The sequence below is a fragment of the Aquarana catesbeiana genome, linkage group LG01 (genome assembly GCF_042186555.1).
Source record: "Aquarana catesbeiana isolate 2022-GZ linkage group LG01, ASM4218655v1, whole genome shotgun sequence".
NCBI lineage: Eukaryota > Metazoa > Chordata > Amphibia > Anura > Ranidae > Aquarana > Aquarana catesbeiana.
In genome coordinates, this window is record NC_133324.1 from 675,875,495 (window position 1) to 675,901,202 (window position 25,708).

Consider the following 25,708-nt stretch of genomic DNA (forward strand, 5'->3'; position numbering starts at 1 on the left):
TGCCCCTCCGCCCAGCCCACCCAAGTGCAGTATCGATCGATCACTGTCACTTACAAAACACTAAACGCATAACTGCAGCGTTCGCAGAGTCAGGCCTGATCCCTGCGATCGCTAACAGTTTTTTTGGTAGCATTTTGGTGAACTGGCAAGCAAGCACCAGGCAGCGTCAGGTTAGCGCCAGTACCGCTAACACCCACGCACGCACCGTACACCTCCCTTAGTGGTATAGTATCTGATCGGATCAATATCTGATCCGATCAGATCTATACTAGCGTCCCCAGCAGTTTAGGGTTCCCAAAAATGCAGTGTTAGCGGGATCAGCCCAGATACCTGCTAGCACCTGCGTTGTGCCCCTCCGCCCGGCCCAGCCCAGCCCACCCAAGTGCAGTATCGATCGATCACTGACACTTACAAGGCACTAAACGCATAACTGCAGCGTTCGCAGAGTCAGGCCTGATCCCTGCGATCGCTAACAGTTTTTTTGGTAGCATTTTGGTGAACTAGCAAGCACCGGCCCCAGGCAGCGTCAGGTTAGCGCCAGTACCGCTAACACCCACGCACGCAGCATACGCCTCCTTTAGTGGTATAGTATCTGAACGGATCAATATCTGATCCGATCAGATCAGATCTATACTAGCGTCCCCAGCAGTTTAGGGTTCCCAAAAACGCAGTGTTAGCGGGATCAACCCAGATACCTGCTAGCACCTGCGTTTTGCCCCTCCGCCCGGCCCAGTCCAGCCCACCCAAGTGCAGTATCGATCGATCACTGTCACTTACAAAACACTAAACGCAGCGTTCGCAGAGTCAGGCCTGATCCCTGCGATCGCTAACAGTTTTTTTGGAAGCTTTTTATTGAACTGGCAAGCACCAGCGGCCTAGTACACCCCGGTCGTAGTCAAACCAGCACTGCAGTAACACTTGGTGACGTGGCGAGTCCCATAAGTGCAGTTCAAGCTGGTGAGGTGACAAGCACAAGTAGTGTCCCGCTGCCACCAAAAAGACAAACACAGGCCCGTCGTGCCCATAGTGCCCTTCCTGCTGCATTCGCCAATCCTAATTGGGAACCCACCACTTCTGCAGCGCCCGTACTTCCCCCATTCACATCCCCCAACGAAATGCAGTCGGCTGCATGAGAGGCATTTTTATGTGCTCCCGAGTACCCCTACCCAACGAACCCCCCCCAAAAAGATGTTGTGTCTGCAGCAAACGCGGATATAGGCGTGACACCCGCTATTATTGTCCCTTCTGTCCTGACAATCCTGGTCTTTGCATTGGTGAATGTTTTGAACGCTACCATACACTAGTTGAGTATTAGCGTAGGGTACAGCATTGCACAGACTAGGCAAACTTTCACAGGGTCTCCCAAGATGCCATCGCATTTTGAGAGACCCGAACCTGGAACCGGTTACAGTTATAAAAGTTAGTTACAAAAAAAGTGTAAAAAAAAAAAAAATATATATAAAATAAAAAAAAATAGTTGTCGTTTTATTGTTCTCTCTCTCTATTCTCTCTCTCTATTGTTCTGCTCTTTTTTTACTGTATTCTATTCTGCAGTGTTTTATTGTTATTGTTATTGTTATTGTTATTATGTTTTATCATGTTTGTTTTTCAGGTATGTAATTATTTATACTTTATTGTTTACTGTGCTTTATTGTTAACCATTTTTTTGTCTTCAGGTACGCCATTCACAACTTTGAGTGGTTATACCAGAATGATGCCTGCAGGTTTAGGTATCATCTTGGTATCATTCTTTTCAGCCAGCGGTCGGCTTTCATGTAAAAGCAATCCTAGCGGCTAATTAGCCTCTAGACTGCCTTTACAAGCCGTGGGAGGGAATGCCCCCCCCCCCACCGTCTTCCGTGTTTTTCTCTGGCTCTCCTGTCTCAACAGGGAACCTGAGAATGCAGCCGGTGATTCAGCCAGCTGACCATAGAGCTGATCAGAGACAAGAGTGGCTCCAAACATCTCTATGGCCTAAGAAACCGGAAGCTACGAGCATTTTATGACTTAGATTTCGCCGGATGTAAATAGCGCCATTGGGAAATTGGGGAAGCATTTTATCACACCGATCTTGGTGTGGTCAGATGCTTTGAGGGCAGAGGAGAGATCTAGGGTCTAATAGACCCCAATTTTTTCAAAAAAGAGTACCTGTCACTACCTATTGCTATCATAGGGGATATTTACATTCCCCGAGATAACAATAAAAATGATTTAAAAAAAAAAAAAATGAAAGGAACAGTTTAAAAATAAGATAAAAAAGCAAAAAAATAATAAAGAAAAAAAAAAAAAAAAAAAAAAGCACCCCTGTCGCCCCCTGCTCTTGCGCTAAGGCGAACGCAAGCGGCGGTCTGTCGTCAAACGTAAACAGCAATTGCACCATGCATGTGAGGTATCGCCGCGAAGGTCAGATCGAGGGCAGTAATTTTTGCAGTAGACCTCCTCTGTAGATCTAAAGTGGTAACCTGTAAAGGCTTTTAAAGGCTTTTAAAAATGTATTTATTTTGTTGCCACTGCACGTTTGTGCGCAATTGTAAAGCATGTCATGTTTGGTATCCATGTACTCGGTCTAAGATCATCTTTTTTATTTCATCAAACATTTGGGCAATATAGTGTGTTTTAGTGCATTAAAATTTAAAAAAGTGTGTTTTTTCCCCAAAAAATGCGTTTGAAAAATCGCTGCGCAAATACTGTGTGAAAAAAAAAAATGAAACACCCACCATTTTAATCTGTAGGGCATTTGCTTTAAAAAAATATATAATGTTTGGGGGTTCAAAGTAATTTTCTTGCAAAAAAAAAAAAACTTTTTCATGTAAAAAATAAGTGTCAGAAAGGGCTTTGTCTTCAAGTGGTTAGAAGAGTGGGTGATGTGTGACATAAGCTTCTAAATGTTGTGCATAAAATGCCAGGACAGTTCAAAACCCCCCCAAATGACCCCATCTTGGAAAGTAGACACCCCAAGCTATTTGCTGAGAGGCATGTCGAGTCCATGGAATATTTTATATTGCGACACAAGTTGCGGGAAAGAGACAAATTTTTTTTTTTTTTTTTTGCACAAAGTTGTCACTAAATGATATATTGCTCAAACATGCCATGGGAATATGTGAAATTACACCCCAAAATACATTCTGCTGCTTCTCCTGAGTACGGGGATACCACATGTGTGAGACTTTTTGGGAGCCTAGCCGTGTACGGGACCCCGAAAACCAAGCACCGCCTTCAGGCTTTCTAAGGGGCGTGAATTTTTGATTTCACTCTTCACTGCCTATCACAGTTTCGGAGGCCATGGAATGCCCAGGTGGCACAAAACCCCCCCAAATGACCCCATTTTGGAAAGTAGACACCCCAAGCTATTTGCTGAGAGGTATAGTGAGTATTTTGCAGACCTCACTTTTTGTCACAAAGTTTTGAAATTTGAAAAAAGAAAAAAAAAAAAAGTTTTTTCTTGTCTTTCTTCATTTTCAAAAACAAATGAGAGCTGCAAAATACTCACCATGCCTCTCAGCAAATAGCTTGGGGTGTCTACTTTCCAAAATGGGGTCATTTGGGGGGGGTTTGTGCCACCTGGGCATTCCATGGCCTCCGAAACGGTGTTAGGCAGTGAAGAGTAAAATCAAAAATTCACGCCCTTAAAAACGCTGAAGGCGGTGATTGGTTTTCGGGGCCCCGTACGCGGCTAGGCTCCCAAAAAGTCCCACACATGTGGTATCCCCATACTCAGGAGAAGCAGCTAAATGTATTTTGGGGTGCAATTCCACATAGGCCCATGGCCTGTGTGAGCAATATATCATTTAGTGACAACTTTGTGCAAAAAAAAAAAAAAAAAAAAAAAAAAGTGTCACTTTCCCGCAACTTGTGTCAAAATATAAAATATTCCATGGACTCAATATGCCTCTCAGCAAATAGCTTGGGGTGTCTACTTTCCAAAATGGGGTCATTTGGGGGGGGGGTTGTGCCACCTGGGCATTCCATGGCCTCCGAAACTGTGATAGGCAGTGAAGAGTGAAATCAAAAAGTTACACCCTTATGCCGCGTACACACGAGCGGACTTTCTATCCTACTTGGTCCGGCACACTTTCCGACGGACTTTGTCCGCCAGGTGCGCCGGACTTTAAAACGAACGGACTTGCCCACACACGCCGGGATTTTCCGGCGGGCTAAGTCCGCCCGTCTTTCCGACGGACTTTCGCCGGAGTTCCGGCGGACTTTCAGAATGAACGGACTTGCCCACACACGGACAAGTCCGTTCATTTTGAACGTGACTCAGGTGCGACGGGACTAGAGAAGGATGTCAATCTTGCCGCTTTTATCGGCGAGATTGACACCTTGCTAGCCCCGTCGCGGGGCATACCAGGCCCTTAGGTCTGGTATGGATTATAAAGGGGAACCCCGCTACGCCGAAAAAACGGCGTGGGGTCCCCCTAAAATCCATACCAGACCCCGATCCGAGCACGCAGCCTGGCCGGTCAGGAAAGGGGGTGGGGACGAGCGAGCGCCCCCCCCCCTCCTGAACCGTACCAGGCCGCATGCCCTCAACATGGGGGGTGGGTGCTTTGGGGGAGGGGGGCGCCCTGCGCCCCCCCCCCAAAGCACCTTGTCCCCATGTTGATGAGGACAAGGGCCTCTTCCCGACAACCCTGGCCGTTGGTTGTCGGGGTCTGCGGGCGGGGGCTTATCGGAATCTGGGAGCCCCCTTTAATAAGGGGGCCCCCAGATCCCGGCCCCCCACCCTATGTAAATGAGTATGGGGTACATGGTACCCCTACCCATTTACCTAGGAAAAAAGTGTAAGTAATAAAACACACTACACAGGTTTTTAAAATATTTTATTAAACAGCTCCGGGGGGGGATCTTCCTCCGGCTTCGGGGGTCTTCTTCCGGCTTCGGGGGTCCCTCCGCTTCATCTTCTCCCGGCGTCCGGTTGGTTCTTCTCCGCTCTCCGGCCTCTTCTCCCGGTGTCGCAGGTCTTCGGCCGGCCCCTCCGCTCTCTTCATGTAGCTCTATTGCGAGCGGAGGTCCGGACTTCTGGGCTTCTTGGCTTCTTGGCTTCTCTTCTCTTCTCTTCCCCCAGATGTTGACACGACGCTCTCTCCGGCTGGACTGGTCTCTGAGGGCTGCGTTGTGACTTATATAGGCGGAGACCCCGCCCCCATATGATGTCACAGTCCCTGGGCATGCTGGGACTGTGACGTTTTAGGGGGCGTGGTCGACCACGCCCCCTAAAACGTCACAGTCCCAGCATGCCCAGGGACTGTGACATCATATGGGGGCGGGGTCTCCGCCTATATAAGTCACAACGCAGCCCTCAGAGACCAGTCCAGCCGGAGAGAGCGTCGTGTCAACATCTGGGGGAAGAGAAGAGAAGAGAAGCCAAGAAGCCAAGAAGCCCAGAAGTCCGGACCTCCGCTCGCAATAGAGCTACATGAAGAGAGCGGAGGGGCCGGCCGAAGACCTGCGACACCGGGAGAAGAGGCCGGAGAGCGGAGAAGAACCAACCGGACGCCGGGAGAAGATGAAGCGGAGGGACCCCCGAAGCCGGAAGAAGACCCCCGAAGCCGGAGGAAGATCCCCCCCCGGAGCTGTTTAATAAAATATTTTAAAAACCTGTGTAGTGTGTTTTATTACTTACACTTTTTTCCTAGGTAAATGGGTAGGGGTACCATGTACCCCATACTCATTTACATAGGGTGGGGGGCCGGGATCTGGGGGCCCCCTTATTAAAGGGGGCTCCCAGATTCCGATAAGCCCCCGCCCGCAGACCCCGACAACCAACTGCCAGGGTTGTCGGGAAGAGGCCCTTGTCCTCATCAACATGGGGACAAGGTGCTTTGGGGGGGGGGGCGCAGGGCGCCCCCCTCCCCCAAAGCACCCACCCCCCATGTTGAGGGCATGCGGCCTGGTACGGTTCAGGAGGGGGGGGGGGCGCTCGCTCGTCCCCACCCCCTTTCCTGACCGGCCAGGCTGCGTGCTCGGATCGGGGTCTGGTATGGATTTTAGGGGGACCCCACGCCGTTTTTTCGGCGTAGCGGGGTTCCCCTTTATAATCCATACCAGACCTAAGGGCCTGGTATGCCCCGCGCTCGCCGCAATAGGAAGATTTGTTTTTCCTATTGCAGCGAGCGCGAGATGCAATACCATCCCCTCGTGTCGCATTTGGTCCGTCGGACCAGCCTACACACGAGCGGGCTTTCCGTCGGACCAGCACACACACGAGCGGACTTTCCGCCCGAAACTGAGTCCGACGGAAAGATTTCAAACATGTTTAAAATCTAGGTCCGGCGGGCTTTTGGGAAGAAGTCCGCCGGAAAAGTCCGCCGCCGCCCACACACGGGCGGATTGTCCGGCACACTCTGGTCCGCCGGACCAAGTATGCCGGAAAGTCCGACCGTGTGTACGCGGCATTAGAAATCCTGAAGGCGGTGATTGGTTTTCGGGGTCCCATACGCGGCTAGGCTCCCAAAAAGTCCCACACATGTGGTATCCCCGTACTCAGGAGAAGTAGCTGAATATATTTTGGGGTGCAATTCCACATAGGCCCATGGCCTGTGTGAGCAATATATCATTTAGTGACAACTTTTTGTAAATATTTTTTTTTTTTTTTTTTTTTGTCATTATTCAATCACTTGGGACAAAAAAAATAAATATTCAATGGGTTCAACATGCCTATCAGCAATTTCCTTGGGGTGTCTACTTTCCAAAATGGGGTCATTTGGGGGGGTTTTGTACTGCCCTGCCATTTTAGCACCTCAAGAAATGACATAGGCAGTCATAAACTAAAAGCTGTGTAAATTCCAGAAAATGTACCCTAGTTTGTAGACGCTATAACTTTTGCGCAAACCAATAAATATACGCTTATTGACATTTTTTTTACCAAAGACATGTGGCCGAATACATTTTGGCCTAAATGTATGACTAAAATTGAGTTTATTGGATTTTTTTTATAACAAAAAGTAGAAAATATCATTTTTTTTCAAAATTTTCGGTCTTTTTCCGTTTATAGCGCAAAAAATAAAAACTGCAGAAGTGATCAAATACCATCAAAAGAAAGCTCTATTTGTGGGAAGAAAAGGACGCAAATTTCGTTTGGGTACAGCATTGCATAACCGCGCAATTAGCAGTTAAAGCGACGCAGTGCCAAATTGGAAAAAGACCTCTGGTCCTTAGGCAGCATAATGGTCCGGGGCTCAAGTGGTTAAACAGTACCATTTGAAAGTATACAGGCAGGCCCTTACAATACATGCTTTGGGGAATTCATCCATACATCTGACCACAAAAGAGATGGGTATAGTGTGTATGGGTTTGGCAAAGTCAGCAGATAGATGATTGAGGATAGATAGAGAATTGGGATCAGCTGACTTAGCAGTTGGGGGGAGGGAGGGTTACTAAAAATGATTTGGGGACACCACAAAAAAAATGCCTCTGGCACTCTGCCTGAATTTAAAGCACAAATCACATTTAAAAACATTTTAGGGGGTGTTTGGGGTAAAGCACTACTATGGAGCTGACAAAATAGATTGTTAAGTAACTAAATGAGGTGAATATAGGGCAGGAGAGCATGCTGGGGAGGTTATTGAAGGCAAATAAATGAAGGACTAAAAAAATAATTACAGAAAAATCCAGCATGCATGAGAACAAAGGGGACATTCACAGCATATTACAATCATGGTAATTAGGGAATGAGGAAAGAAATACAATATATTATCAAACATTCAATACAATAAAATGTGATATTAAAGGCTAAAAATCTTACCTTCATATACTCCTTCTGCAGGACCTGGATGATGGCTGAACAGGTCTCTGGGATAATGATACCCAGAGCCTGGGGGAGGAGGCCTGTTGAGAACTTGAGGTCCTGCAGGCTTCTCCCTGTCGCCAAGTACCGCAGGGTAGCGACCAACCTCTGCTCTGCAGTGATGGCTTGCCTCATGCAGGTATCCTGCCTGCTGATATAGGGGGTCAGCAAAGCCAGCAGACAGTGAAATACGGGGCCGTCATCCTGAGAAAGTTCCTGAAATCATCAGGATTATTCTCACGGATCTCACGGAGCAAAGGCATATGAGAGAAGTGGTCACGCTGAAGCAACCAATTTTTGGTCCATGAACTCCTCCCCACCCTGTTCATGGACTGGACTTGTGTCAAGGTCAGGACCCCAACACCAAGCCCCCGCACAGCACGAACTCTACGAGGAGTATGTATAAGCAACATGGCTAGAAAACGGTCGGCTGCTCAGAACGAAGTAACAGAACGCACTGAAGAACAGCAAGGCCTGTGACGAGCGACCTGAAAAACAGTAACGAACGAACAAGAACACAATGACTATAAGTCACGCGGAACTTGCTTGCACGCACTGAAGGGCAGATACAAACCCACAAGCACAAACTGAACCGCAGAAAATGATCTGAAAGCCACGAGTCTGAAAAAGCGCGAATCGTCTCTCACCAAACTTTTACTAACACGAGATTAGCAAAAGGAGCCCAAAGGGTGCCACACTTGGTTCTGAACTGGCCTTTTCTAGTCTCGTCGTACGTGGTTGACGTCACCGCGTTGTTGGCGATCGGAAATTGCGACAACTTTGTGCGACCGTGTGTACGCAAAACAAGTTTGAGCCAACATCCGTCGGAAAAAATCTTAGGATTTTGTTGTCGGAATGTCCGAACAAAGTCCGACCGTGTGTACAGGGCATTAGTGTAGTGCGTCCTCTGCACAGTGTGCACCTAAAGCTACCTGAAGAAAATTAGTGGTGTTCTTCTGATCCTATTAATACCACAGGCAGGCAGCTACAGCATTTACAGTTAATGTAGTGCGTCCTCTGCACAGTGTGCACCTAAAGCTACCTGGAGACAATTGCTGTTGTTCTGCTCCTATTAATACCACAGGCAGGCAGCTACAGTATCTACAGTTAGTGCACTGTGTCCTCTGCACAGTGTGCAACTAAAGCTACCTGAAGAAAATTAGTGATGTTCTGCTCCTATTAATACCACAGGCAGGCAGTTACAGTATTTACAGTTAGTGTACTGCGTCCTCTGCACAGTGTGCACCTAAAGCTATCTGAAGACAATTGCTGGTGTTCTCATACTAATAATACTACAGGCAGGCAGTTGATTCTGCTAGCTGCAGTATCAATATATATATATATATATATATATATATATACATCCCAGCTTTGTGCAGCTACATCTCACTGCAGGCCATTAGTATGTCTGGAAGGCCAGCAAGGAGAGGCAGACAGTCACAAGCCAATAAAAGAGGGCAAGCAGGCTCTGTGTCTAGAGGCAACAGTGCTGGTCGTGGAGACGGTGCATCCTCATCAGCACGTGGCCGTGGGACACGTTTGTCCCATTTTTCGGAAGACTTGGTAGAGTGGACGACCAAGCCGTCCTCATCCTCCTCATCCTCTCTCACCCAGGCTCAGGGTACTTTGTCTGGCAAAGCAGCTGCCAACGCGGCCTCTTCCTTCGGCTCAATGGCATCAGTCACTCTTTCCCTAGCCCCACCATGTCCTCCTGAAGAGTCCCCCGAACTGTTTGACCACAGTGTTGGGTACATGCTCCAGGAGGATGCCCAGCGTTTTGAAGGCTCCGATGATGGTACCCAGCTAGAGGAAGGCAGTAACGTGAGCCCAGAGAGAGGGGGTGCCCAAGAAGGACACAATCTGGCAGTCATGTTCCCCCTGCTGCAGCATACTGCCAGCTTTGCTCCAGTGATGAGGAGGGAGGGGATGATGAGGTCACTGACTCCACGTGGGTGCCTGATAGGAGAGAGGAGGAGGAGGCACATCACCAATGAGGCAGGATGCCCTCCAGGGGCCAGCTTAAGGGCAGCCCACCGACTGCATCACACCACAGAGCTCCGCATGTGCAGGGCGCTGCTGTCTCTGCGCGTTATTCCAAAAGTTCTTTGGTGTGGGCCTTTTTTGAGACGAGTGCATCAGATCCCACCGCTGCTATTTGCAACATATGTCTCAAGCGTATCTCTCGTGGCCAAAACATCTCCCACTTGGACACCACATGCTTGACCAGACATATGTTGACCTGCCATGCAGTTCGTTGGCAACGTACCTAAAAGACCCACACCAAAGAACAAAGAGGACCTCATCAGCTGGGATCTCCAACCCCACTATACCTTCAGTCCTCTCTGAGACCTGCACTGAGAGGAATGAAGGTGTAGAATTAGGTGTGTCACAGCCAAGTACTTGGGGGCAATCTGTACACCGATGTCAGCTTGTACCAGGCAAATTTCCCTGCCCCAGCTGCTGCACCGCCAAAAGAAGTTCGCTCCCAGCCATCCACATGCCCAGCGGTTGAATGCTAGCTTGGCTAAATTGCTAGCACTTCAACTGCTGCCTTTACAGTTGGTAGACTCAGCCCCCTTCCGTGAGTTTGTGGAATGTGTGGTTCCTCAGTGGCAGGTTCCCAAACGCCACTTTTTCTCACGGAAGGCGATTCCAGCTCTCTACTGGCATGTGGAAGGCAATGTCTTGGCTTCGCTGGACAGGGCGGTCAGCGGTATGGTGCATATTACCACTGACTCATGGTCCAGCAGGCATGGATAGGGATGTTACCCATCTTTCACCGCGCACTGGGTGACTCTTCTGGCAGCTGGGAAGGATGCAGGACAAGGTGCAGTAGTGTTGGGGGTTGTTCTGCCACCACGCCTCCAAAATACTACTAGTGGTGATTCTGCCACACCTCTCTCCTCCACCCCCTCCTCTTCTTCTTCCATGGCCTCTTCCTGTGCTGATTTGACTTCGGAACCAGCGGTGCTCCGTAGGCATTCAAGGGGCTACGCAAGCACGCAGGCCAAAAGATGCCATGCGGTGCTTGAGCTGGTGTGTTTGGTGGACAGGAGCCACACTGGAGCAAAGATTCTGTCAGCTCTGCAGGGGCAGGTTCAGAGGTGGTTGATGCCACGCTAGCTTAAGGCAGGTATGGTGGTTTGCGACAATGGCACCAACCTCCTCTCCGCCCTCCGACAGGGACAATTGACCCATGTGCCCTGTTTGGCTCACGTCCTTAACTTGGTGGTGCAGCGGTTCTTGGGCAGGTACCCGGGCTTACAGGATGTCCTGAGGCAGGCCAGGAAAGTGTGTGTGCATTTCCACAGGTCATATAATGCCAGTGCTCAGCTGGCTGACCTCCAAAAGGAATTTAACCTGCCCAAGAACTGCCTAATCTGTGACATGCCCACCAGGTGGAACTCAGGTGGCCATGATCAGGGATGCATGCACTGTCCTGTCACCATTTGAGGAGACCACGAGGATGGTGAGCAGTGACAGTGCATGCATCAGTGACACTGTCCCCCATGTCCACTTGTTGGAGCACACGCTGTGTGGAATAATGGACAGGGCACTTGAGGCAGGAAGAGGAGGACTTCCTTAGCTCTCAAGGCCCCCTTTATCCAGACAGTGTTCCTGCGTGCCTGCCAATCACACAGGAAGAGGAGGAGGAGGAGGAGGAAGAGGAGGATTGTGTCAGCATGGAGGTGGAGCCTGGCACTCAGCATCAGCAGCAGTCTTTAAGGGATCATTTACAGTCCCAAGAAACCCATGGACTTGTACGTGGCTGGGAGGAGGTGGCTGCAGATCATGTGGACCTTAGTGACCCAGAGGACTCCGGACCGAATGCCTCAGCAAACCTACGCTGCATGGCCTCCCTGATCCTGCAAAGCCTGCAGAAGGATCCTCGTATTCGTGGTATCAAGGAGAGGGATCGTTACTGGCTGGCAACCCTCCTTGATCCACGTTACAAGAGTAAGGTTGCGGACCTTATCTTGCCATCGCAGAGGGAGCAGAGGATGAAACATCTTCGGGAGGCCTTGCAGAAAGGTCTGTGCAACGCGTTCCCAGAGACTGGGAGGTTACAAACTCCTGTTGCTGGACAACGTGTTGCTGAGGCTTTGGTCAGTCAAAGAAGGAGCAGTGGAAAAGGTGGCCATCTGACCAATGCGTTCAGACAATTTTTTAGTCCGCAGCCTGAAGGTATGATCGGTTCCAGCAACCATCGCCAGCGTCTGATTTACATGGCGCAGGAATACCTAGGGGCAAGATCTGACTTGGACACCTTTCCCACCGAAAATCCTCTGGGTTACTGAGTCTTGAGGCAGAACAGAGGCAGGAAGGGGAGGACTTCCTTAGCTCTCAAGGCCCCCTTTATCCAGACAGTGTTCCTGCATGCCTGCCAATCACACAGGAAGAGGAGGAGGAGGAAGAGGAGGATTGTGTCAGCATGGAGGTGGAGCCTGGCGCTCAGCATCAGCAGCAGTCTTTAGGGGATCATTTACAGTCCCAAGAAACCCATGGACTTGTACGTGGCTGGGAGGAGGTGGCTGCGGATCATGTCACCCTTAGTGACCTTAGTAACTGTGAGGACTTACAGTGTTGTGGCACCAGCACCACCACCACCAAAGGCCCAATTTTTATGCCCCTGTTCAACAGGTGCATGTAATTACAATTCTTGATCTAATATTTCTTTCACAGCAGGGCCCGTTTCTGCGCCCACCAAGGGTAACTGTGAGGATTTACAGTGTTGTGGCACCAGAACCACCACCAAAGGCCCAATTTTTCTGACCCTGTTCAACAGGGGCATGTAATTACAATTCTTCATCTAATATTTCACAGCAGAGCCCGTTCCCACGCCCACCAAGAGTAACTGTGAGGGCTTACAGTGTTGTGGCAACACCAACACCTAAGGCTGCAATTTCTGCAGCGTATATAGGGCAGACCCCTACTTTCAAACATCCAACTTACAAACGACTCCTACTTGCAAACGGAAGGAGACAACAGGAAGTGAGATGAAATCTACCGCTAGGAAGGGAAATTCTCTCCTGTAAGAGTTAATATGGGAAAAACGTGTCTCCTCTCCACTGAAGCTTTATCACCAATCCTTGTTTCACTAAAAACCCCAAATTGTCAAAAAACATTTGTCATTGGGACAGAAAGTGAGGTAAAATCTTCTGAAGAGGTGCACAGACAGCAAAACAAATGTCACAGGGGTGATAACCCTTCCCTATGTTTTCCAAAAAGCTTAAAAATAGATTTTTTGGCTGGAGCTACACTTTAAAAATGTACCAGTTCAAAATTACAAACAGATTGTACTTAACAACAAACCTACAGTCCCTGTCTTGTTTGCACCGCCTATATACTGCTGTTCAGAGGGCCTGGGGCCCCACGCCTTTCCTTTTTTTAATTCAGGTGCGGGGTTCCCCTTAATCTCCATACAAGACCCAAAGGGCCTAGTAATGGACTGGGGTACCCATGCCGTTTGTCTCACTGATTTTCATCCATATTACCGGGATCGGGCATTACATTAAAGCCGTAAGCAGTTTTAAATGACTTTTATCACTTTAAAAATGTCATTTTGTGCAGGGACTGTTCTAAGCACGGGAAACACGCACCACTTTACAGGCATACAATAGACAACCCCCCCCCCCCCCGTAAGATATTTAAAAGAATATTTCACTTTTTTTTTCACTTTAAGCATCATTAAAATTACTGCTCCCGGCCGTTTTTAAAACTCCCAAAAAAACGTCTGTTTTTAAAACTTTTTTTTGCATTGATCCATGTCCCCTGGGGCAGGACCCGGGTCCCCAAACCCTTCTTAGGACAATACCATGCAAATTAGCCTTTAAAATTAGCACTTTTTTGATTTTGATCGTTCGAGTCCCATAGACTTCAATGGGGTTCTAACGTTTGTGCGAATTTTCAGTCCGTTCACAGGTTCTGGTGCGAACCGAACCGGGGGGTGTTCGGCTCATCCCTAGTAATGAGGCATAGTCTGCTTCCACTCCTGGTTGGGCCACAGAGATGCAGTGATCCAGTATCACATAGAGGTCTGCAATGGAGGTGTGATTTGGGAGTGGGAGAGGGGAGGTTCCCAAGTTGATAAGATGGACTATCACCCCTGTGGACTCTGAACAAGGTGCGGACTGCCAACCACTTCCCCAGTACCCCCAGGTCTTTGCGGGGCTCCACTATTACGGTGGCTCCTTGCAGCTTCTGTGAGCCCTAATGGGTTTTTGTTTGGGGGGCGTCTGGACAACCCCCACCCATCCTGCCTTTTGTCTGGCTGCTCGCTGATAGGCCTCAAAGGCTTGAATCACAATGAACCACATAGCCTGTAAGCCACAGCCCCATGCACACCTACCTGCTTGTTCAGTCTTGGCCAGCAAATGAGGTAATTCCAGCTCCTTCAGAACATTAGTGCACAGGACAATAAGTACTGCCATACTTACTGGAATGCAGATCATCACAACCTCTGCATGTTCCACCACCTGGACGTCTATCTGTACCTTCACCCAGGTGACTCCTTCCAACATGATAGGCAGGTTTTTGGCCACTTTCAGGGACAGCCAGGAGGGGTCCAACTGTTCCCTAGTCCCGAACCGCTGGGCATAGAACTCCATGACAGTGACTTCAGACCCAGTGTCAATCAAGCAGGGGACCACTTGATCATTTACTAGAGGATTGATGACTGGACTTGGCCTAATGTGACCTTGTGTTGCCATTCCCAGGGATCATTCCTCAGCCCGGGAGCCCCTAGTTCAATGGAGGTACTCTGGTTTTCAGACTGGCCACAGTTCCTGGCTAAATGCCCCACCGCCAGCACTTTTGGTCTTCATCCGGGTCCTTCCACTTAGGGGGGGGGGGCAGCTCTTGCTTAAATGTAAACACTTCTTGTCTCATGGATGCCATGTTCTAGATTAGCTCCCTTATGGCAGTCTGCATAATTGAAAAGGGAGACAGGGCCAAGGCCTCTTCCCTTACCTGTATTGGTTCACATCTTTGTCCTTGCTATGGTTGCTTCAGCATCTCCTTGTTCCTGTGCAACCGTGTCCCCTAACATGTAACCCTATAAAACTTGGTCTCTGCTCAAGTTCCTGTAAGTCCATCTGGTGTTTCCTACAATGGGTCCTGGCTGGGCAGGAGTCTGTCTAACTCCTCATATCCTATGAGTACGTACAGGCACAGAGAAAGGTCCCAAACACCCCACACCTAGAAAAGCCATTAGCAAACGGGTGAAAGCAGCCTCAGCCAGTTTTACCCAGAGCCACTCCCCAAAGCATTTCACCCCACCCTACTGTGTCATTGAAAGAGAGGTAGGATTGTGCCTTTATTCATTCCTGCTAGGACCTCCTCCATAGGCATGCTAGGACTTGTAGTCCTCACTGGCTGCAGAACACCTGAATGTCCCATCAGCCCAATGTACTACCACTCCCAGCATGCTCTGGCATGTAAGGCATGCTAGGAAGGGCAGCAGGTCAGCGCCAGCTCTCTACAGCCTTCCATATTACCTAGCCAGTGTCCCTTCGGCACCAGATGGGACTTTTCCAGAGCGCCTCTACCGCTCACTGAGTTCCCAAAGCTGTCCTCTGATGCTACTACACCTCCAGCCCCAATACCCTCACTTTGCATCCTTCATCATGATATATTGCAGTGGCCTGGAAGCTGGAGGATAGAGTTGTCACAACAAGCCTTGCCCATAGAGAGGGCAGCAGTGCCTCTAGTGAAGGGGTGAACCCAGTGGAAGGGGCTAAGACTACACTTGCTATGCATATTTAGGATTATAGGACCAGCCATTCACACAGCTTGGGAATCATGTTTTCCGTTACAGACACCTCAAAATGAGGACTGTTCCCAGGAAACAGGGACACATTGTAACCATAGAGTTTTTTTTCTCTCCAGGTTGAATGATTTTCATTCATACAGAAATAAGGGAATCAGAAAATACTGCATTATTGCCACTAGATGGAGCTGATTATCATAGGAAATAAATATTTACTATGATTATCCAATGGCCATAATGCAGTATATTTCTGATTCACTCTGTATGAATGAAAAACATTTGACCTGGAGAGAAAATAGCTTAAAGTGTTACTAATCCCACAACAGTAAAACCAAACTGTATATGCAGTAAAGCATGCTTGTTATACTAACTGTGGAACCGAATGGGTTGATCCTGTACATTGTGTAAAAAGGCTGTTTGATCCTGTCTCCTCTGATCCTCCCCTTCTTCCACAGTCCCTAATCCATCTCCTGATAGAACAGAGCCTTAGAGGCACTTTGCAAATGCTCAGTTTGGTGTGTATCGCTAGAGAGTTTTTTTTTTTGAGAGGGTTGATGTGATCAGCACAGTGCCAATCAGCACTGTCCAGACAGAGGGTCAGGGGTCCTGCAGCCTCATAGGACAGTCAGAGGAGAATGAAAACTCCTCCTACAAGCTGTAACCAGGGCTCTGCTGGACACTGATAGAAGTCACAAGACTGCTATAAACTGCTGATGAGAAAGGGTATTTAGCAGTTTATATTTACTAAAATAATTGCGTACTGTGGGAGACCAGATATAGTGAATGCAGGCTCCTGGTGTTAGTAACTCTTTAATAACATACATTTTTGCCCCATTTACACAGCACAAATATACATGCAGTTTAATAGATTGAATAGCTCTTCTTTTTTTTTTTTAAATACACCCAAAAGGGTTTAATATATCTGCTGCAATCTACAGTAACTTAAAAGTACTGCAGTCAATCAGGTTTACTATATTTGCTGTGTGTCTCTGTATTTTGTTGTTTTGTTGTTTGTTGTGGTTCTCAAAGTTGATGTTGTTACACTGATCTAAACCTCATGAAACAAAATCTAAAGCCTTTTGCTTCTTAGCGGACATTTCTTCTGCATTTAACATCCGTGTACAAGTGTAACTAAGAGATTTTTGTCTTTGGGATTAGTGCCTCCTTTTCCATCAAACTTTAGGTCACACCCCAACCATTTCAAATATATTTTGTACGCTATCTTATCCAAACAGTGATTGTTCTGGTCAGTGGCGGCTGGTGAAGTTTTAGGATGGGGGCGCCAGACCCTGCCCTACCCTTTTGACCCCGTCCACTTCTCATAAGCCACACCCTAATTATAATTAGGGGGTGGTGCATTCATTTGTAGGCGTGGCATAGCGTAAAATTGGCATGGGTTCAGCATATTAGTGGGTGTGGCTTAAAGGGGCATGGCTCTAAGGGGGTGTGGTTAAAGTCTGAGATTAATGAGGGATGGAGGGAGAGGGAGGGAGAGAGGGAGAGAGAGATGGAGGGACAGCAGGCCCAGTTCCTATACAACTGTAGAAATATGTGTATTCCAGAAAGTTTACCAATCAGCAGATAAAGATACTCCAAACACCTGGTGTTAGCACTTCAATCATCCAGTCACCATGGTTGTTATGGTGACAGGATGATTGAAGCACGTTATTTCTATTATTACATTGTAATATAAAATGAAATCTCTCAACTCACCATAATGCAGAATCAGCGGGAGCCCTGAGCGTGTCACCTGCCATGTCGTCTGCCACCAGATACCATCAGGTGCCCCCAGCGAAGTCTGTCCTTACATCAAGTGCCCCCCAGCAGAGTCCTTCTTTACATCAGGTGCCCCCAGCAGAGTCCCTCCTTACATCAGGTGCACTCAGCGTCCTCAGAGTCCTCCTCTCATGTGTCCCCGGCAGCGGAGCCCCACCTTCATGCTTCGTCTGTCCCCTTCAGCGGCAGCTAGTCAGTTCCCGGCATTCTCCAAGCGTTCAGTGGAGAAGGGAGGGGCCTCCCCCCTCCACTGAACACAAGGGGATTAGTCCGCAAGACGGTGGCCATCTTTTTGTAGCCACCAGCCGTTTTTGCTAAAACATTCCCGATTTTTTCCGGAACAAAAAGCAAAATCCTGGGAATTTAGTCAGGACGAGCTCTGATCAGGACAATGATCCCAAAATCGGGATTGTCCCGGAAAAATCAGGATTCGGGACTGTTGGCAAGTATGGAAAAACCAGAAGTGACGTCTTACACAGAGAACAAAGCATACTACAGGCGGGCGGAAGTTGTCCGGCGCGATGGACTGCGCCCATTCAAAACCCTGCAAAGGAAGCGCCTCGTCTGCAGTCTCGTGATTGCATAGACTTGGCGCTTCCCATAGTGCACTGTGTCTGGCTCCCAAACACAGTCTACTTAAAGGACATTTGTTTCTATTTTTTTTAACCACATGCCGACCAGGCCATAGCCGAAAGACGGCTACAGCGCGGTCGGCTTATTCTGGGTGGGCGTCCATGGATGTCCTCCCAGAATTCCGCTCTCCAGCCCCCGTGCACCCAAGGACATCCGTGACCGCCGGGTCCGCATCACGGATCACGGTAAACTGAGCGATCACATGTAAACAAACCGGCGTCATATTGTGACGCTGGTTCCTCCCTCCCCTCTGTGTACCGATCAGAACAGTGTAAGAGGAGAGGGGGAGAGATCGGATAGCAGCAGCACTGTGGGCTGGATCTGTAGTGCCCACAGCACTGCTCTGTGACAATTGCAGTCACTTCCAGCCATCCATCCATCCATGCTTAGCCATCCCTCCATATTCTAATACCCTGCAATGCCCTGCAATACTCTGCAATACCCTGCACTACTCTGCAATACTCTGCAATACCCCACAATACTCTGCAATACTCTGCAATACCCTGCAATAGTCCACAATACTCTGCAATACTCTGCAATACCCCGCAATACTCTGCAATACTCTGCAATACCCCGCAATACTCTGCAATACACTGCAATACCCCGCAGTAATCTGCAATACTCTGCAATACCCTGCAATACTCTGCAATACCCCGCAATACTCTGCAATACCCCACAAATACTCTGCAGTACTCCACAATACTCCGCAATACTCTGCAATACTCTGCAATACCCCGCAATACTCCACAATACTCTGCAATACCCCGCAATACTCTGCAATACTCTGCAATACCCTGCAATACTCCACAATACTCTGCAATACTCTGCAATACCCCGCAATACTCTGCAATTTTTAACCACTTCCTACCCGCCGGCCGTCGTATGACTTCCTTGACTTTGTAGGGGGATATCTGAATGATGCCTGCAGCTACAGGCATCATTCAGATATCAGTTTTTTCAGCCGGCGATTCCCTACACCATAAGAATGATCATATTGGCTGTTCCACTGCTTGATCGTTCTTACGGGAGGCGAGAGGGAACGCTCCCCCCTCTGGTGCTTCTACCGACTCACCACTACGATTGAAGCCAGGATCGTTTTTTTATTTTTTTATTTCAGGCTTCCCAGCCTAGAGGTGAGATGTGGGGTCTTATTGACCCCATATCTCACTGTAAAGAGGACCTGTCATGCCATATTCCTATTACAAGGGATGTTTACATTCCTTGTAATTGGAATAAAAGTGATCAAACTAAAATAAATAAAGTAAAATGAACAATAATAAAAAAAATGTTTTAAAGCGCCCCTGTCCGTGTGCTCGCATGCAGAAGCGAACGCATACGTAAGTCCCGCCCACATATGAAAACGGTGTTCAAACCATTAGAAGGTTAGAGCGAGAGCAAAAATTTTGGCCCTAGACCTCCTCTGTAACTCAAAACATGTAACCAGTAAAAAATTTTAAAGCGTCGCCTATGGAGATTTTTAAGTAGCGAAGTTTGGTGCCATTCCACGAGTGTGTGTAATTTTGAAGGGTGACATGTTAGGTATCTATTTACTTGGCGTAACCTCATCTTTCACATTATGCAAAAACATTGGGCTAACTTTACTGTTTTATTTTTTTTAAAGCGTTCGAAAAATTGCTGCGCAAATACAGTGCAAGATAAAAAGTTCCAACAACCACCATTGTATTCTCTAGGGTCTTTGCTAAAAAAAACATATATAATGTTTTGGGGTTCTATGTAATTTTCTAGCAAATAAATGATTATTTTTACATGTAGGAGAGAAATGTCAGAATTGGCCTGGGTGCTCCAGAACGCCTGAAGGTGCTCCGTGCATGTTGGGCCAGGCTGTGTAAAAGTCTCACACGCCACACTCGAGAGTAATAGCAAAATGTGTTTTGGGGTGTAATTTGTGGTATGCATATGCTGTGTGTGAGAAATAACCTGCTAATATGACAATTTTGTGAGAAAAAATAAATCTTGATTTTGCAAAGAATTGTGGGAAAAAAATGACAACTTCAAAAAAAATCACCATGCATCTTTCATCTGTCTTCTTTCCAAAAAGGGGTCATTTGGGGGTTATTTGTACTTTTCTGGCATGTTAGGGTCTCAAGAAATTAGATAGTACAGTAATTCAGGTGTGATCAATTTTCAGATATTTGGGCTCTATAACTTTCACAAAGACCAAATAATATACACCAGTTTGTACTTATTTTTACCAAAGATATGTAGCAGTATAAATTTTGGCCAAAATTTACGAAGAAAAATTACTAATTTGCTAAATTTTATAACAGAAACAAAGAAAAATTCATTTTTTTACCGAATTTTCAGTCTTTTTTTTTTTATAGCGCAAAAAATAAAAAACCCAACAGTGATTAAATACCACCAAAAGAAAGCTCCATTTGTGTGAAAAAAAAGGAAAAAAAAAATTCATACGGGTACAGTGTTGTATGACTGAGTAATTGTCATTCAAAAAGTGAGAGCACCGAAAGCTGAAGATTGGTCTGATTAGGAAGGGGGTTTAAGTGCCCAGTGGTCAAGTGGTTAAAGGGCCTTTTTAAAAAAAAAAAAAAAAAATGTATTTATTTATTTATTTTTGTGACTGCTGGGGGGGGGGGGGGGGGCTGCCACTGGTTCTAGTAAAATATCAGCATAGGTCCATGGTTAACTTTTTAGCCACCTAACCACTCGGCATCCTCCATAGCGTCACATCCCTAAGCTCTGTTTTGCTTTACACTCTGGAGCGATTTAATTAAGGATTCATTTTTAAACAAGGTAAAGTGAACCTATGTTTACTTTAAACATCCAGTTAAGTTTGCTTTGCCGAAAATGAAAATGACTCCTTTAGTAAATCAATCCCTGTACATCTAAATAAAATCTAAAAATATGTATTGCCATGGTAGCATTCAATCTCCCAACAATGCGAGCTACTGTAGATTCTATTTGTACAGTCATGCAGAAATAATTTCGTAGATTTCTCTCAGTCCCAGGAGAGAGTAATATGGTTGAAGGCCTATTGCTTTCTTTGCCTACCCTGGATTAGAGCAGTTGAAAGATGTTGTATAAACCTTAGAATTCCACATTTAAGATCCTGCTGCAGAGAAATCTGACACAGCTGACAAACAGTTCTCCTACAATTTCATTTCATGTCCCATTCCTGGGAAAGTGCCTAGAAAAAGAGAACACTGGGTAAAATTCAATATAGAAAAACTTAATGAAATCTGTGATATTCACAGTCATGGCATGATGGAAAGCCTGGGAAGATTTTAAGTCTGGGAGCAAATCAAATATTCTCCCTGACACTTTCAGTCTTCTCATACAGAAAAATGGAGAATAACGAAAAACATAAATGATTCAGCTTCTTCTATTTAAATTAGTCTGACACTGGTGGCATCTATTAACAGTGATGTTCCCGTGTTCTCAAATTCATCTTCTCACACAAATCATAATAGCATACTATTATTGGCTGTACCCACAAGATATGAGGTGTGCAATGAATAAGAATGACCCAGACCAATCATCACTAGACATGATCAGAAATATTGGGTTATTGCATTGGTTCAGTTTGCAAATCTGAATACGGCATACCTGTGGGAAGGCTGTGGAAGCTGAGAATTGCAGTACTGTAGTCAGTGCTACTACAGTTATCATGTCCCATACCATGTGACTGCCCTTATGCATAGTATCCACAGTGGGTCTCTCAGTTGGCACAGGCTCCATTCAAAGAATGCCTTGCATCTTTCTTAATGAACGCAAGACGTTCTTTGATTGGACTAGGTGGAAAAGCAGGGCAGTGACTTCACAATCGCCACCTCATCCAGTCAGAGAATGCTTTGCATTTATTGAGAAAGACGAAAGGCATTCTGTGAAAGCTGCCTGTGCAAAGCAATTGACCCTTTGGTGGGGGGGAGGCATTTTCTAAAACTTAAGCATGCAAAATCTGGTATAGCTCTTCAAAGAAAACCAGATTCAAGGTTTTCTTAAGTAGGGATGGAGGCGCACATCTATATATGGGTGCCTCATTTAAAGTCCCACAACCCCCCTCTTTCAATGTCAAATAGGGATTGAGGCATAGTGTCCATAGGCTATTAGTTTTCAACACCATATATGTGTATATATATGGGTTGTATTTTGGTTGCAAAGTATGGTCTTCATATTTTATTTTGGTGCTTTACAATAGAAACACAATGTTCTATCAGCATTTTCATTGTTCTTCGGCACTGCTGGGCTGGCATGATCATCCATCTAGGCGTGATTTTGGGTGGAGGGCGTTCTGGCGCCAATTGCTTGCCGGCTGATGCCTCCCGCTAATTAGTCCACCAGTGTGACGCTGGAAGAGTACCAGGGGCAAGTCAATGGCTTACCACCACACCTCTACACGGCGCGGGACAGGCTATATAGCTGCACACGTGGCTCTATTCTCTGTGTTATCTGTGTTATTGAGACCAGGGCACCATCTTACAACACAAAGTAACCATTTGTTACTGTACCCCTTTTCTCCTTTTCACGTCCCATTTAAATCTAGTCTTCCTTTCCACTACATGCTGCTTTTGGATTTTGGTAACTTTGTTAGTCACATATACTGCACATATAGGTGACACTTCTCTACTCTTACCACAGTCTATGGTGTCCCCATAGTCTCCAGAAAGCACTGGGTACACTTCACTCCCATATGGCAGCACCAATATAGACAATTTCCTTGGAAGTCAATATTCGGATCCATCACCTTTACCGATTTTCACTTGTTGGGGGTGGCCCTGTGTGCACCCGAGTTTCCCATGGATCTCTATGACCTCAGCCCCCGGGCCAGACATCCTTGGCAGCCCTCCTGTTTCATTATCCCAAATAGGCTGAACCCGCTTTCATATGTGAGTTTTTGCTGGTTGGTAAATTAATTTCCTCCTAATTTTTTCTTCTTTTAATTTTTTATTTTTTATCTAGAGTATAATGCCACCTATATTTATGTTTTTCAGATTGGCCTAACATCCGCTCCTGATGAGTGGTACATAACCACGAAACGCATCAAGCTATACAGGATGCAGTTTTGATTATCTACAAGGTTTCAACTTATTACATATATTCATTTTTACTACATTATGCAATCTGGTGACATCCATAAGGTTCATTATATCTAGTTTGTATGTTAACCCCTTAGCGCCAACCGTACACACATATGCGGCCTCGGCTTTAAGGGGTTATGCCGGGATGATGCATGCAGCTGCATGCATCATTGCGGTACTGTTTTTTAGAGTGGGCGGTCTGCTCTTCAGGGATAACAACCAATGCGGCTAAAAGCCGCTCGGCTGTTATCCTGGAGGAGCAGGTAGGGACGCCCCCCCTCCTGCTGCCTCCCGCCGCTCTTCCCGGGCCTCCCATCCCACCTGGAGACCCGATCCACTTCCGCCGGCTAGAGTAAGACTGGTAGGAAGCTGGAAATGGCTTTGTTCCAGTCTGCTTTGTGTAAGCATGGAAGCAAAGTCACAACGTCACTTCCAGTTTACTCGGCTGACAATGGCGCCATTTAAAAAAATGACAGTATTCAGAATTTCCATTTATTGGCAATCTGTATACTTTGAAGAGCAAAGGAGGGATATGGGGTCTTTTAGACCCCCGATCTCTCCATAAAGAGTACCTGTCACCACCTATTACTGTCACAAGGGATGTTTACATTCCTTGTGACAGCAATAAAAGTGATCAAATTTTAGATTTATTAAAAGTGACAATGTCAAATAAATAAATAAATAAATAAGAAAAATTGTTCTTTTTAAAGCGCCCCTGTCCTCGCGAGCTCGCGCAGCAAAGAAAACACACACATAAGCCACGCCCACATATGTAAACAGTGTTCAAATCACACATGTGAGGTATTGCTGCGATCGTCAGAGCAAGAGCAATAATTTTAGCACTATGCCTCCTCTTTAACTTTAACCATTATTTTCTTTTAAAGCACCGCCTATGGAGATTTTTAGGTACTGTAATTTGTCACCATTCCAAGAGTGTGTGCAATTTCAAAGCATGACATGTTAGGTATCTATTTACTCAGCGTAACATCATCTTTCACATTATAGAAAAAAGTTAAGCTAACTTTACTGTTTAGTTTTTTTTTAATTCATGTAATTCATATTCTGTTTGCTTTGTTAGCAGCAGCTTGGCATTGCATGCCATTGCTGAGCCTATCATCTACTAGGACCCCCAGGTCCTTTTCCATCCTAGATTCCCCCAGAGGTTCTCCCCCCCCAGTGTATAGATTACATTCATATTTTTGCCACCCAAATGCATTATTTTACATTTTTCTGCATTGAACCTCATTTGCCATATAGTTGCCCACCCCATTAATTTGTTCAGATCTTTTTGCAAGGTTTCCACATCCTGCAGAGAAGTTTTTGCCCTGCTTAGCTTAGTATCATCCACAAATAAAGAGATTGAACATATATATATATATATATATATATATATATATATATATATATATATATATATGTATATATATATGTATATATATATATATATATATATATATATATATATATATATATATATATATATATATATATATATATATATATATATATATAAGGTTTGGGGGTTCTAATTAATTTCCTAGCAAAAAATACGTATTTTATTTGTAAGCAACAAATGTCAGAAATACGCTTAGTCATGAAAGCTTTAAGTTTGATAATGACTCACACATGATCAATTGTTGTCAATGTATCTTTATTATGGAACTATTCACCTTTGCTATGTTTTTTATATACCAAGTAAGGATTGACATCCTATCTATGCAAATATGTCATGTTATTTACTGTTTATGCTAAGGGCCCTTTCACACTGGGGTGGTTTGCAGGCGCTATTGCGCTAATAATAGCGCCTGCAAACAGACCCGAAAGTGCCACTGCTTTGATTCCAGTGTGAAAGCCCCGAGGGCTTTTACATTGGAGCGGTGCGCTAGCAGGACGGGAAAAAAAGTCCTGCTAGCAGCATCTTCGGAGCGGTGACGGAGCAGTGACGGAGTGGAGTGTATACCGCTCCTTCACCGCTCCTGCCCATTGAAATTAATGGGACAGCGCGGCTATACCGCCGGCAAAGCGCCTCTGCAGAGGTGCTTTGCAGTGGTTTTTAACCCTTTCTCGGGTTGGAGGCGCACATCTATATATGGGTGTCTCATTCAAAGTCCCACAAACTGCCTCTTTCAATATTCAAGGTTTTATTGTCAAAGTTTAATTGAACAAGCTGAAGTTAGAAACTGATTGCCTACCATGCACAGCTGCACCAGATTCTGAGTGGTCCTGTTTTAGGACATCTCCCCCTTTGTGTTCACAATGCAGGAGTAGGGCAACCACTTGGCACAAAACCTGGAAGACAACAGAGATCATTATAGTAGTTATCCATCTCCCACTGGTTCCAGGTGAATGGCATATGCATACTTACACTGGTCCCAGCTGACCAATGTAACTATGTAATACAAACCTTACCTGAAATTCAGCTTTAATTGTTGTGCTCAGGTGCAAAAAAATGCCTGTCACATTGGTAATAGGGATTTGCATTCTTATGTTATTGCAAATATTACTGAAAAACAAATAAATTATAACTCATACCTGGAGCAAGAAACTGCAAATGCACTTTACTAGTAGGCTTTTCAGGTTGTAATTCAATTCTTGGGAGCCCAGAGTATTTATTTTTATTCCAGGTACTTATATAGCACCGTCAATTTACGCAGCGCTTTACATATACATTATACATTTACATCAGTC

General features: G+C 46.2%; 1 long non-coding RNA gene across 1 annotated transcript in view; it reads left to right on the plus strand.

Moving 5' to 3' along the window:
- LOC141111090 (uncharacterized) overlaps nt 1-24,381 on the plus strand; it is a 350,106-nt gene extending 325,725 nt beyond the window's left edge. The window contains exon 3 of the long non-coding RNA XR_012236381.1: nt 22,934-24,381. This is a non-coding gene — a long non-coding RNA (uncharacterized lncRNA). The remainder of the gene's footprint in view (nt 1-22,933) is intronic.
- The last annotated feature ends 1,327 nt before the right edge of the window (nt 24,382-25,708 follow it).